The sequence below is a fragment of the Carassius carassius genome, chromosome 26 (assembly GCF_963082965.1).
Source record: "Carassius carassius chromosome 26, fCarCar2.1, whole genome shotgun sequence".
Taxonomy (NCBI): Eukaryota; Metazoa; Chordata; class Actinopteri; order Cypriniformes; family Cyprinidae; genus Carassius; species Carassius carassius.
The window spans coordinates 7,515,832-7,531,891 of record NC_081780.1 but is presented as its reverse complement, the minus strand read 5'-3'; positions in this window follow the sequence as shown (position 1 = coordinate 7,531,891).

Here is a 16,060-nt window from a genome sequence, read left to right as displayed (position 1 = left end):
TAAACAAATCCCCCAATGTGGGCGGTATGCCCGAATCATCTTCCATTTTTAGCATTTGGATGATTTTCATACTCTGAATCTGTGTCTTATCCAGTTCCACTGCCCTAAACTCCCTCTCAATTTCATCTAGAACTTGGCAGCTGCATAAAGTAAGTCTGTATTAAATAAATACTTTCATTTATCTCCGTGAACCCCCTTCACTGATGGCATTTGCCTCTGGTAATCTCTTTAGTGGGAGGCCCAAAACAAATGAGCTGTCAGAAGTCACTTAGCACGTCCGTTGACACACTTTGGAGTCTGGATTCAAATAACACGATCACTTTGTTTGTCCGACGGTCAATCAGAGGGCTTGTGTGTGAACGTTACTGATGGGTCCAAAGAATGCGATCGGTTCTTGTTTAAAGCAAATCTCAACAAATGAGTTCATGGATTGAGATTATGTGCATTAAGTCATTTGGATCTTGGATGCTCAAAATGGTCTTTCTGTGCTTGGCAAAGCCACATATTAGTGGATTCAGGTTTTATGGAGAAATTGCCTCATGTCTGCCTTTTAGGGATAACGGAATTCTCCAAACGTTTGTTCATTTTGCCCGAGGAGGCTGCCTGCTGTTGCCGGTTTTCTTTAATAAACACTAATAATGTAGACACGTATCCTCTCCAGGGTCAGCGAATGGTCGCGAGCATTTACGAGCGAGTCGGGTTATCATAAAGAGGGCCTCTATTGTGCAGTAGCATTCAACATTGTTCTCACTGTACGGGAGGAAACCACATTTATTGAGTCTACTGGAAGGAAGTCAAACAAACAGATGATGGTCAGTTTACAACCGCGAACAGACAACACTTTTACTAGTAATTGAGTCCATCTAGAAAGAGGTTTGGGGGAGGGGGACTGTTCCAAAAAAACAATCCTTAATTTGACAACATTTAGATCTAATTTTGGTGTGAATATGACCTGGCGTTACACTATCGAAGACCTTGAAGAGCACTACATGTTGTTTAAACAGCCACTTGAACAGTCACTGAATTAGCACCTACCCCCTTAAGTCTTTAAACAAATGTAAGGACTCTTGGCTCCAGAGTAAATCATTATGGTCTCATAAGTGAATGTGTCTTTTATTGTGTGTCTCTTAGATGATTGGGGTTATGTAATGCTTGACAAAGACTAACAGAGTTTTAATCTTGTAATAGGAAGCTAATAAGTCAATGCTTTCTTGTTGTTATAGATAGTGGTGATTGAGCCAGACAAACCTCAAGTGTAACAGATATTTGGTTTTGATCATCTTCATGCATTCAGGAAATCTTGGTGGTGTTTTCATTGAGATAACAAATGGTCAGATGTAAAATGGTAATGTTATGATGACTTTGAAGCACTGAAATTGCTTATATACACAGTATTAACATTATTAACATAAAGGCACAGTAGAATGCCAAAGCTCAGATGTGGTTTGGATGTCTTTTTATGTTGTTATGCATAGTTTGTTTCTGAATCCTGAAAATAGGGAATTGACACGCAGTATAGTGGCAGAAAGGCATCAAGGCACATACAAATTCATTGTTAGTATAAAATCTTGCCTAATAAGATACTTTTCCCCCTGTTTTTGCCATTTTTTCCAGTATTACTCTGTTTCTATCAACAATAATTATTGTAAATATTTGGTTTGCTACTGAATTCGTTTTAGACCATTAGCTGCAAAGTTATGCTGACTTGGAGGCCTGTTTGAACTAGTTTCAGTTGCTGGTATGGTCATACACAAATGTTAGGTTATTGACTTTATTCATTTACAGACACATGCAAACAAAAGGTCTAGATATGTAGAACAAGGAGCACAATATTTATTCTATCTTATCAGTATTTGAATTAAAGACTGACTGACATAAGCTTGCGTGCACACACTTAGCACTCAGATACCCACTCTGGTACACTTTGAATGGTGTGTGTAGAAAGAGCATGACTTCATTCACCCAGAGGTGCTACAGAGAAGAATAGCTTGACACACAAAACCAACTTCCGAGCTTAAGCTGGGAACTGAGGTCAACTTCTTATTAATGCTGTGAATCACACAATACTAGTCAAAGATTCACTTCCTATTTAATCATCCTTCCTTTTTATTATACATTAAATTGTTCACATGCTAAATCATGCTCAGAGATAAAGCCCCAACTACAACCAACAAAAGTAAGCAATGACCTAATTTGGATACACATGCTTTCTGCATAAGCTGGAGCAACAGTGTTTAAGCACATGACCACTGCTGGCCATCGCCAAGATCACTGTCATTCTATGTAGGCAACAGGCATAGAAGTACAGGCAGCTACATGAAAGTTTGAATGCATAAATTAATTAATTAATACAAACTGTATTTTCTGCCCCCTTACTTTAACCCTACCCATCACACAAGGCTTTCTGCATTTTTGGATTTTCAAAAAACTCATGGAAACTTTGAAAGCCAAAAAAAGAGGTCCCCCTAAGGTACAGATTTACTGGCATGACTATCCCGGTTGGGGTCACATTTGCTCCCCATTATGTAGGGAATACCAGGTACACACAGTCACACACATAACATATCTCTGGTCATTCTGGCTTCCAGGCCATGAAGCAATATGGAATGTATAACATCTCTGGTGTCAGTAAGACTTCAGCTTGTCTCAACCTTGTCTCAACCAAAACTGCAAAATGCGCCATTCCTGTCAATCATACAACCAACGTTGTCCAAGACAGAGATGGGTCAAATAGAGTCAACAAGTTTAACTCGCTGAAATGATCAAATCGAGATTCCTGTCATTTGAATGGTATTTGATTTATTTGTTCCCAAATATCACTTATTGCATAAATTTTTATATTTGTTTACAGGCTATGATGCTGTAAACATAAAATGTTCAGTTTATGCAAGAAGATCTATTCCTGACAGTAGTTAAGGCCAAGCTATGAGTCAGTTCTGTCAGTGAGGCAGACCCAGTTCCAGGAAATATCCCATTTTCAGTACTCCCTTTTCATGGGTGATTGCGAAACATTACATTTCCATCTTTATTAATGGATTAAAAACTACATTTATTAGACACTTATGCTGGTCTTTCAGTCTGCACCACATGGTTTATATATTTTTGTGATTTGATATACACACACAACATATAGTTACTTTTAAGTATACTGTTATCCAACGGTTTAACTGTATTTAACCATTTATCTCTGTTGTCTTGAGATGTAGAAACTACATTTAATTATCTAAAAATACTGCTGCTTATTGTATTGTTCTGCATTGTTGTTAAATCTCAGGACCACACCTACTGTGCTCTCAACTTACGAAACAATTACATAATGAACAGAACAATATTACCATAAATGTGTGTATATTAGCTTGCTAATACACCAACTGACGCAGCACAATTACTTAAGCGCTTGATGACAGTGTAGGAGAGACTAGATTTTGTAAAATGTATGAAACTGAAAAAAATGCTGATGTACTTTGTAGGTTTGACATTTGTGATTAACCATTTTATATGTGAAAACTTACTTCGATCACACTTTATTTTAAAGTCCAATTCTCGCCATTAACTATGACTTTTTCCCGAATAAACTCCTAATTTCCTGCTTATTGATATTAGTAAGGTAGTTTAAGTTTACGTTTAGGTATTGGGTAGGATTAAGGATGTAGAATATGGTCATGCAGAATATGTGCTTTATAAGTACTAATAAACAGCCAAATTATACTAATAAGCAACTAGTTATAGTGAGAATAGTGAGGTACTAAAGGATTACCCTTTCCTTTAGATATCCAGGATTGCATCATCATAATATTTGCATAATGAGATCTGATGTTTTTTTAACATTTATTTTCATAAATGCAAATTATGGCTATTTTTTTTTCTTTCAGAAAGAACAACATTAGTAAGGTGACAGATCGTGTTCAGAACTTGAACACACACTACACAAAAAAATAAATAAATAAATACTCATTAGAAGACCAAAATAAAGCCAGTAATAATACTGTGTAAGATAACAGTAAATAAAACATGCTGATTTGACTTATAATTTTAGCCTTTAGTTTTTCCTTCAGGTAAAATCAGCAAATATGTGTATGTTTTGAGTAAATTTAGTAGCATGACATCACTCTGAGAAAAGGTTTTGATTTGGCAATAAATCTTTCATCACACACTATTGCACAAAACACAATGTTCTGCAGCTTCAGTCGAGTGAATTATGTTTTTTATTACAAAAGCAACCAGATCCGGCTGTACTTTCATTTCCTCCCCAAATACCTGATGGCTTAGAAAAATTTAAAGATGCGGCTTGAGTTTTGGGTTGAACTTTGGCCTAACGTTGAGTTTTCATCCACCACCAGTTATACAGTCACAAGGATAAATCCTTATGTCTGTACACAAACACTCAGTGCTCCATCTGGAATAACAAAACGCGCACGTAGTCCTCGTCTTACACACTATCTCTCTCGATGTTACCTTTGCCTTATGTAACAAATAGATTTTGACTGCATCTGCTAGCGATTCCACAGGCTTGTGAGACTTTGTGTAGACCCTTATCTTTTGGTAAGAATCACATAAACACAGAAAAGCAAAATGCGGCCACCACTGTATTTTCTACTGGCCTTCACTGCTACCTGTGACCCAGAGACTTGTGGGTAACTTAACATTGAACTTTCCAACTCTTCACAACTATAAATTCAATTCTCTATATCACTTTAAATCAGACTAATGGTTTGCTCATTCAGAGAACTGGTCTGTTGACCTGAATAACAGCAGGTCATCATATTTGGTCATGTTCAACTCAAAACTGACCAAAACCTGTTACATCTACTTAAAATCAGTTTATAAATACTTTTTGTTCATGTGACAGAAGCAGAAACCTTCAGAAAATTGAAGAGGGATATAGGAATACATCTCAAATAATACATACACAACATGGTCATACTTTATTTTAAGGTGTCCTTGTTTCAGTGTAGTAATAAATGTAAGTACTACTAAGTAATATTAATTAACTACATGTACTTACTATATGGTTAGAGTTTGGATTAGGGTTACTTGATGTTATTATGCATAATTTACTGTTATTATAATAGTAAGTACAGTAACAAAATGTGTAAAACAGTGTTAGACACAATACATACACAAGCTTTTAATATTAGAAATTATATGCATTTAATAATTACATACATCTTGAAATGTTGTAATCAATGGAAGCACAACTAAATGTGTAAAAGAGAGAGAGAAAAAACGTTTTCATGCATTCATTTAAAATAATAATAAAAACTGACATTAAATGCCAAAATAAGTAACTTAAATTAAATTAACTTTCTAGCAAGTTACACTTTTAATGCATTTCACAATGCATTTATTTCATCCTATCACAAAATGTCTTGAAAATAACAAAAATGCATGTTTTCCAATTTGTCCCTCAGATTGTCTGTCTTAATTATGCTCATGCAATGTCTTACTCATCATTACTTTTCTCCATTATATTCCTCCCAAAGTTCATTCAGGTGATAAAATGTTAAGGTAGCCAAACAACAGAAAACCTTCTCACATGTGTATCTTTGTATCCTTTGTAGAAAGAGTTTAATGTGAACAGTTTGTGTCAGTTTTATGATTATGTAAGTGCTCATGCAGGGCTGACGGCATCAGCTCATAAACAACAGATGTTCAGCTCTTCTAAAATGCACTTCAGGCACAAAACACACCATAAAACAGACCAAAGCTTTTATGCAGAGAAAAAAAAAATCTACTGAAGCTATGATCACTGCCAGACCATCCATTACAATTTCATAGAATTCCTCCCTAGTATCTAAAAATAGTCATTAATTATGCCATTTCTGCAGAAGATTGAGATAAATTGCCATATTTAGAGAGATGCTGAGATTGTAGTTGTTTGGAGATGAGGGTGACTCAGGGACCGGGTGGAGCCGGACAGCGAGATCTGTTGATTGAACCAGCCCCAAATCAAACACACAGCACTGGGGGGTCTGTTTTCCCTGTAAGAGAATCATTCTCTCTTCCTGTTGAAACAGATTTAGAGATTTTTAACAGTGATGAAGACCCTGCACTATTGTTCTCCTGTGACCTCAGCGTCCACCGACTCCAACCTGTCTGTTCTGTGGGCCCAGATACAGGGAAATGAAGAGAATCTTGCCGTTGTACACAGAATGAAATGGTTCTGAGGATCTGAAGGTGAGTTACACAAGAGGTCTGGAGCCTGTTCCAGGCCTTCACTCTCAATCTGTCTCATGGACAACATCAAAGAGAGAAGAATCAGTCCTGAGGCTCAAATTATGTGTTCCTGACACGACCGCAGAACAAAGACAAGACTGAACAGATCTCAGCATGTCATCAGGTGCTCATCTAAATGGGTTTGGATGTAGTGTCTGTCTGTATTAGTCAGATGTACTAGTATTAGTGTCTTTCTACATGTGTTCTTATCTCGATGTTTCTCCTCCCTCTAAAAAACACCATGATGCATCCAGAGTATCTTCCAGCATCTTTCCATCCCAAAACATCTCATCTTTCCATCTCTTTCTAAATAAAATTACTGTTGAGACTATCCTTATTATTTTAGACTTAAACTTCCAACCAGCTTGACAGAGCTGAGAATCTGTTTGTCTGACCAGTGGAAGAATGGAGCTGCAATAATTTACTTTTGCAATGTTTCATTATGATACAAGTGGAATAGAAATTAAATGAGAGTTTTATGTTCACTCTCAGTGTAAAATCTCTTTAGGTGTTATATGAGTAGTTTTGATGCTTAATTCTAAATATGTAGTGACAGATCAAATTAATCCATTTTATATTTGCATGTTGCCATTAATAAAATAAATTAAAATATTATCACCTAAAGCCAAGTACATTCTCAAAATGAATCCAGATTGCTAATATTGCATCTTGGACAGATACTTTAACTATGACAACCTTCCCAGAAACCTAAAACGTAAACCCAGTTCTTAAAACCTGGATGTTTGGTCATTTGAAAAGCCAATTTAACAAGTTCTTAAAAAAAGGTGATCATAAAGCAGGGATTTCAAACTCCTGGAGGCCACCAGAAGTGATGTTTTCATCTCGAGACAATTGACCAGCCACCTGCAAGTGTTATTTACAACCACAATATTTAACAAGTAATGGCATATTTATAGTTATTCATGCATGAACGGACCTCAGAGTTTCGGGCTTGTATTTTCCGCATTCCTTGCATACTGCTCCGCATTTAGTGGATTAATGACACTTGAGATTGTGCTCCTTGAGAACAGTTTATTCCTTGTATCTGTGTCCAAATCACTCCCTATAGTGCATTTAGAGTGAACAATTAGTCATCTAATTTGCCCATTGAGATAATGACAGATCAGATCAGAGTGACAATAATGATACTTCCCAGAGTTAAAGGCCTAGTGTGTGATAAGATGATGCCATTTGATTTGTATTGCAAATCCAGCATCCTCCAAGGGAAAGTTTATGATAAGCTGTCAGTGTTGTGTGGACTCATCCTCATCCACTCGTGTTTGTGGGAAAGTGAGTGTTGTGTCTGTTTGAGTCTGTGGTCAGCAGTCAGTGAGCTGAACTGCAGAGTCATCTTCAACGCTCTGAAATGTTTTAGCCTACAGCAGTGATTCTCAGATAAACCTCTCAACACTCATTGCTGGGAAGGCAGATAAGATTCATAATAGCGCTGTCCATTAATCAGTGACCACAGCAAAGCAAACCGGTGGAAAAAACACATAGACGGTCAAAGCAAATCAACAGGGACAGAACAAGAGAGAGAAAAGGGTAAAAAGGGCAAATCAATACACAGGATATTAAATAGTCAATAAAAATTATTAATATAGGCTACCGATTAACTCACATAACTTGTCAACAACAAGCCTGGGTAATTATTATAAAAAATAAAACAAAATTCTATAAAATGAAATGAAATGAAATAAAAAAACTGATCTTAAATATTGCATTAATATAAAATTGTATTAGTTTTATTATACAAATAAAAAAATCTAAATTTTACTTCAAAGAACGCATCTTGGTAGTATTTAATATATGTTGCCTTTAAAATATGCAATGTTATTTAATTTATGTAACAATAAATTATTGTTTAACTTCAAACTATTAATTCGGTCTTAGATTGTCCATAATCCATATCACAACTGTATATGTGACCTCAGCAATCATTCAGTCATGTACGCATGAAGATGCTGACTTCCCATAACTGAATCAATGGTCAGAAATGAGTAGTATGGGCTGTCTGATCAGTGAGTACAGTGTGTATGAGACTATTTAGCACACTAGTGCTGCTCTGCAGGGTTCGCGTGTGAAAGGTTCCCCTCACTGGAGCGCTGCCATTGCTCGAAGCACAATTCTGCCTTATTCACCTGTTGAGTCAGCCAGTCACACATAATCTCCAATTTCACCTCACACTGCCACCAGACAAAAGACAAACAAAGAAACAGACAAAGAGAGAGTCACCACAAAAGAGAGCAAGCTTTTAGAGTAAGAGTGACAAGGTAGAGTGAACAGAAATCTGGATATAGTTATAGAAGAATAAATCACAGCATAGCTCTTCAACATGGTTGCATAACGCCTTCAACGGTTCTCCTACCCGCACACGTGCCCTGGCCGTACAAACAGTTTTCCTAAACACTTCAGCATCTGTCCGCACAGTAGCACACTGAGAAGTGTAAACTACAGCAGAAGAGCCTGTTATCTAACAGCTCCTCGGAGCTCCTACAGACACAATGTCCTCCCAGCTCTCTGGCTCTACAATAACAAGATTGAGACCTTCTCAACAACCTTCAGATGCAAACGCAGCAGCCAAAACATCTGTGCCATTCTGGAGAAAAACATGTTTGTGAAGACCTTTGGCATGTCAATATCATGTCATGTGAGCTTCAGGCTCTTAAGACGGCACCTGAAAAACATTTTAAAGCATATTCTTAAAGGAATAGTTCACAAAAAAATGACTATATTGACATTTCTGTGCCCTGTCTTCAGTCTTACTCTGAACACTTACTCTCTTTTGTCTTTTTTAAAGTCTGTTAAACTGAAAATGGACTGTGAATTGTATTTATTTATTGAAGTCATAAATAAAGATTGAGTACAATTTACAAGGAAATATTAATACAGACTTTCTAAAAGCATCTGTTTGTTTCTTGCCATTTTTATCTTTTAGAAGCATGCAATGGTTTCATAATTCATGTTTGAGGGGTTTATGGTCACAAACATGGAGGCTTCTTCAAGGAATGTGAACATAACAATTTTAGGCTATCATTTTTTACAATTTATTAATATCCTGAATAGATTTTTATATTCTCAGTTTTTAATTTTACTTCAAAAGCAACTTTGTGCCTTTATCATTTATTAGTTCTTTTACATATTTTTATACGTTTATACGTTTAACTAGTACTTCTCATAAAGTGTAATTAGAAATGTCACTACCGTAATTCCTCAAATAAAAGCCGGGGCCTTTATTTACCTGAACTGCAGAATGTAACAGTCTTTTATTTGAAGCAGGCTTTTATTAGAGGCATGCCTTTATTTCTAATTCCATCTGTTTGATAAGTAATTGTTTTAAATAACCCGTTTTAAATTAAAAGCGATAGCGTTCCAGTGGACAGAGATCATAACATTAGCACAGAATCAGTTCAGAATCAATCACCAAAAGAGTGTCAGTCTGCTTCACGCTGAATGAATCACGCATGCGCAGTATCATCAGCTCCTCGGTTCTGGAATCGGACGCGTCCGACAGAAACATTTCTCGGTTCAGTGTACTTGTGATCCGAAAACCGATGCAACCGGTTCTTGACTCGAGAATGAGAAACGCTCCGGCAGTGGGCGTGTACGTTCGTTATCTGGCTCTGCTGCACAAATTTTCCCCCGGCCTTTATTTGTCCGTGTTGACCACGCCCCCGGCCGCTATAAGAGGCCCAGCATTTATTTGACTACCGGTTTTTATTTAACCACTTCAGCTGTTATTTTGATTTTTTTAGAATTAGGCATATGCAATATTGGACCCACCGGTGGGTCCCCAGAGTTGATGTGGTTAAGGAATTACGGTAATTAACCTAACTACGAAAAGTTTAAGAATTATATTTGAACTTTATTTCAGTTACCCAAAATAATTTGTACTACTTTTAGTTAACAATAACACTGATAATAAAACTAGTTTTATAATCTAGTCTTAATACTGCTAAATTTTACATTTAATTCTGTGTTACTTGCCATTTTTTATAATAATATATGAAATTAGAAGTTTATGAAATGAAAATTGTTTCTACACCATTTTATTTTAGTATGTGATATATTTGCAAGTCTTTAAATAACAATGACTTCACAGGAATTTGTGTTTCTCCATTGGCCAAACAATAATTTTAGCTATGCTTGAAATATGGCAATTACATTTGATTACACTCTTGTATTATAACAGTCACATATCTACTGCTGGTTTCCTTCCAACAGAGTAAACACACACTCAGTTTTGACTCAAATTATGTAAGTTAGAGACAGCAACCGCCTGTGAACTATTCTGTATCTAGTAGTTATCTAGTATATAACAAGGTGTTTTCCATATTTTTAGGACCCATAAACATTTGTCAGACACAAATTGTTATTGTTTGAGTAAAATATCCAGATATGCAGCAGAAGATAGATCTGTTCTCTCCAAAGTCTTAAATTGGTGGGCCTTATTCGCCAAATATTCTTTTTTGGTAAATTTCGATTTATGAGTAAAAAGGTCTGCGGTTAACGTTATTTGAAGAGATTGTCAAGCCGCTGTATTTGTCATAAGGTGCAAGATGCTATATATGGACTACTGATTCGTCAAGCACATAAATTCACATTTTCTGAAAGTTATTTTTTAGCAATCTGCATTTTTTAGAAGCCCACAAAGGTTCCATAATTCACTTTTGAGGGATTTATGTTGTGAAATGTTGACAAAACATGGATGTCAACTCAAAGTAATGTGAACCGCAGACCTTGTTTTACTTGAATAAAAAAAACACCATTCTAAAGTGTTGATTTAATATTATTTATATAGTTTTAGAATATTTATTAAAAGCTTTTTTTTAATTATTTTTAAGAACTCGTTCCGTAACGGTTTGACTCTCTAAACATCTAGTATGTTCTATTCTAATTTTAACATTGGCTGTTTATTAGTAAAAGCACAAAATCTACATGACCGTAATCTAAATCCCTAAAACCCAATACATAAACTTAACAATTACCTTACTAATTATGAATAAACAGCAAATTAGCAGTTTGGGGTAAAAGTTGAAGTTAATGGTTTGTTAACAGAGAAATTGGAACTTAAAATAAAGTGTGACCAAAGGTTTATGTGCTTTTGCCGTTCTATTCGTTTGTTTTTTAATATTCCTATATAGCTTTATTTTTTTATTTTCCATTTTAGTGATTATGGTACTTAAACAATTTTGCAGTTAGTTGTCAATGCAACATTTACATTTTATTTCCATCAGTTCCATAATGACAGAAGTCCTCCTGGACATAACTTGCAGTCAAACTCAACACATCAGTGGCCATAAAGGTGTATCCTAAAATATATATTCCCACCTGCAAGGTTAGCCAGGTGTAATTTCATCCAAAGGGATTTTTGGTCTGCGTGCAAAAAGGTCTGTGCTCCCCATCGCAGAGAATAGACCCAGGGATGCTGTGACCTGGTTTCTCTGCTCTCAGTTTCAAGTGCGATTGCTCAACTTCAAGTCTGTTTGTGCGCCAAAGTGACCTCGATGTCTTAACAGTGCAACATCTGCAAGATCTCACAAACACCTTGTAAACAACCTTATTCTGTCAACACAGCTTTGTGAGGATCTGATAATATCCCTCAAGAAATTCAGATGAAAGGCGGCTGCACCTGAAGTTAAAAGACAATTTCTGAGAAATATACCATGAGACCGTGAAATCAAAATACATACGGTAAAACCTGAGATACAAAGAAGTTTTGGTGTTTAAAAAAAGATTATCTCCTCTTTGGAAGGGAAAGAAAACAAATAAAATCTAGAACCAACTAGAGGACGTTCCTATTTATAGTGGTAACAAACCCGAAATAGATAGTAGGCCTATACTGATTACATCTGAACAGATTTACTTCTCTTTACCAATGCATGTCCAAATCGATGTTTAGACTGCAGCCAAATTAGCCTCTGTACTTAACTCTCCTAAAATTAGACAAAGATGCCTGGAAGCAGGATAAATTATTTAGTCTATGAAAACCAGTTTGTCTATAAAAAGCAGTCAAGCAGCAAAGGTAGTCCAAATAGGACTTTATCATGTGAAAGGTTGAATGTTCAATTGCATCTCTTGATTTTGATGGTTCTGCTTGTCATGAGTTTGATTCAGGGATCACTAGTGAAAAAATGTACACATTAAATGTTGCTTTATTTAAACATGTTTGCTAAATGCTTGAATGCATGTGTACCCAATAACTCTAGAGTTGAACTGGAGGCTTGCACAAGGCTCTTAACCCCATTTTGAGTTGGATAACTAGCTGTAAACAGCATATGGAAGATTACTTTTGTGCCTTACTTATGATAAACCAAACAGACCTACTTCAGATAACACACTCTGTCTCTTTCTTTCTGTTCCTTTTCCTCGCACACTGAAGTAAACACACTGAACAATGCATCATTCTTTGAAATATCAGCGTTTCCGTATCTCAAGCTTAAACAGACACACAAACAATGAGCCTCCCACTGTCCTTGATGGGTGCAACGCTTTGCCCTGCGCTGGTGGATTAAAAACAATAACAGTGTTGCCACGGACACCATACCAACAATTCCATCTTTCATGACTCATTCAAAATTTTTAAATGTCCCTACATTACTAATTCAAGACCTTGCTGCAGGTACTGATAAGATGATAAATGTGCAACAAAAGGATATTTATAGACTCATCCCTAGATACCAGAATTATGTTTTCTCATTTGAGTAGATTATGTTAAGGCCAAAAGAAATGACTTTTTAAAATATTAACTCTTATGCTTTCTGTGGCACAATGGCTATTTAAGTAGCCTCTTTAAGTAGAACAAAAGTCAATTTAACCTCTTATATCATTAGCCTTAATTTGATTTCAGTCCATATTTCCATTCATGTGGTTTTTAAATCCTGAACAATTTAAATATTAATTAGAATATAAATTCACAACAGGCTATTATCCTGAAAATTGGTATCAGATTTGTTAGTTACCTCCGATCAAAAACTGTTTATTAATTTAAAAAGCTGAAATAAAATATGAATGTCACATGAACATTAGAAATGTTGTCTTAGGAAAATGAGAAAACTATAAAAGTATGTACTCAAATTTCTAAATTAAAGGAAAAACTGATTGAAATGGCAACTAAAAATATAAAATAAAGCTAGTTCAAAATATTAACAAATAGGATAATGGTTTTTAGTTGATAATAAAATAACCCTGATTGGTATATTATTATTATTTTTATAATTATTATATCTTCATTTTGCTAGTCATTATGTCTTCACATTGCAAGACAGACCAAATAAACCATAATTTGTTATAAAAATGAATGTGCTTTGAGTAAAAATGTTAAAATATGCTCTTCATTCTGTTATCTTTATAAAGAGTGGGCTAATCAATATACTCAAACAAGGGGTTTGAGCTGTTTTCAATGTTCACTTATGAGTCACTTATATCTTTCTCTTCTTCTGCTTGCTCCCTTTCTTATCAGGGATCTTCTGAGTCACTTATAATAATGAAAAATATAACCGCTTGAAATGACCAGACAGCAACTTGTTTAACCCCAGGTTATTCCAGGTATTTAAATGGATACTTTTTCTTTTTCTATGTTAATTTGCTCCTGTGAACCTGATTCTTAAACTGCGTTAGCATCTCAATCATTAGCATTTAAAGTCTGACAGAATATACAAAAGGAAACCCTGCAACTTTCTGTTTAACGGCATAAAACTGGTTCAGCAAGATAGCAGTTTCTCTGCTAGCATCCTGGGTGTGGAAGTACATACAAAAACTTGACAAAAACAAACCATTTTTCATCTTTTTATCTGACAAGCATAGCATCTCCTTTAGCTAAAAACAACGAGACCGCAAGGCTTCAGTAACACAAACAATCAGGCAGTCAAGCACAGATAATCATCATTATTATTACAGCAGAAAGTGGAATAAATGTAGTTTTAAAGATCAGTCTCAACAATCAGGCAGTCAGGTGCAGATCACTATCATTACTATCACATTGGAGGGATGAGTAATCTAGATTTTAAGATCTAGGCGATAGAGAGCACATGTTCTGCTACGAGGGAGTTTTAACAGCTCAAGTCATTCACACACACACACACACATACACACACATGTCTGGATCCAGCTGCTACAGTAACAGCTGGTGAGTGCATTACTGCCATCACAGACACAACAAGCCTCTCAGAGCGAGGAGCACAGGAACCCCTTGATTAAAGCACTTCCTGTCTCGCTGCCTGGAGCATTGTGGCATTTGCAGTGTCGTTTTTCTTCAAGTGAGAGAGTATATCAGCAGATTAACTTCCTGATGTAGTTTATTAGAGCAATATGAAACTGGTTCTGCTTAGACTACATAGAAGCAATGATGTAAAACCACTGCAGGACTGGAAGAGCCAGGGAACAGCATAAAAGGACTCAAATATCAGGTTTTTAAACTTACAGGTGCATCTCAAAAAATGTGAATATCATGGAGAAGTTCTTTATTTTTTGTCATTTAATGTAAAAAAGCTAACTTTCTTATATTCTAGATTCATTGCACACAAATGTTTTGTTTTAATTCTGATGGTTATTACCTACATCTTAGGTAAATTCAAATTTAAGTATCTCAAAAAAAATTGAATATTCTCAAAGATCAATCAAAGACAGATTTACAAAACAGAAATTTTCAAGAACTGCTTCCCGGGCGCCGCAGCATAAATAGCTGCCCACTGCTCCAGGTGTGTGTTCATGGTGTGTGTGTGTGTGTGTGTGTGTGTGTGTGTGCACTTTGGATGGGTTAAATGCAGAGCATGAATTCTGAGTATAGGTCACCATACTGTATGGTGTACATCACGTCACTTTCAAAATGAAACCAGCATTTCCATAAAGCTTATCAGCAGATGGAAGCATATAAAGTGCTCCAAAATCCCCTGGTAGATGGCTGCATTGACTTTGACTTTTTGAACAGCCAGCCCTTTCAGCAAAGACCTTCTGTGGCTTACCCTCCTTGTGGAGGATTTTGATGATTGTCTTCTTCTTGACAACTTTCAAGTCCGTAGTCTTTCCCATAATTGTGGTTTCATGTTCTAAACTAGCCCAGGAGGTACCCAGTATTCATACTTAAAATTAATCAAACTAATAAAGCTCAAAATGGAATATTCTAATTGTTTGAGATACTGAATTTTTAATTTTTCTAAGCTGTAAGTGGTAACCATCAGAATTACATCAAATAAACTCTTGAAATATTTCAGTTTGTGTGCAATGAATCTAGAATATAAGAAAGTTTGTTTTTTTGAATGACATTACAAAAAATAAAGACCTTTTCCATGATATTCTAACTTTTTTTAGATGCACCTGTATTTCACAGAGCAGGGTTATTATATGAAAACTAAGAGGAATCCTATTAGTAAAAATAAAAAAATAAAAGTAAAAAAATTATAAAATAAAAGATTAAATAAATAAATAAATAAAATAAACTCACATGGCAGAAAGCATGTCTCATATTTTTATGAAGCGAGAAGTTTACTCATAAGTAAAAAAAAGTAAAAAATGTATAAAATAAAATATTAAACAAAACAAACCAACAAAATAAAATAAAATAAAAAACAAAAAATAAAAACTCATCACATGGCATAGTAACCGAAGTCATGTCAGAAAGCACGTCTATTTTTTATGAAGCGAGATGCCAGTAAGTTTACTCATACTGATAACAGAGATGGCATTAGATAAATTAAACGTCAGTGCATCACATTACAATGAGTGTACAGGCAGACAGAGTCCATTGACATTTCCTGAAAATTAAACTTCTGTGTCTGACTGTTATGCAGCTTTGGTTCTGCATGAAAAAAACGAGGAAATTCCATGTCAATTTAAACTTTGCCAT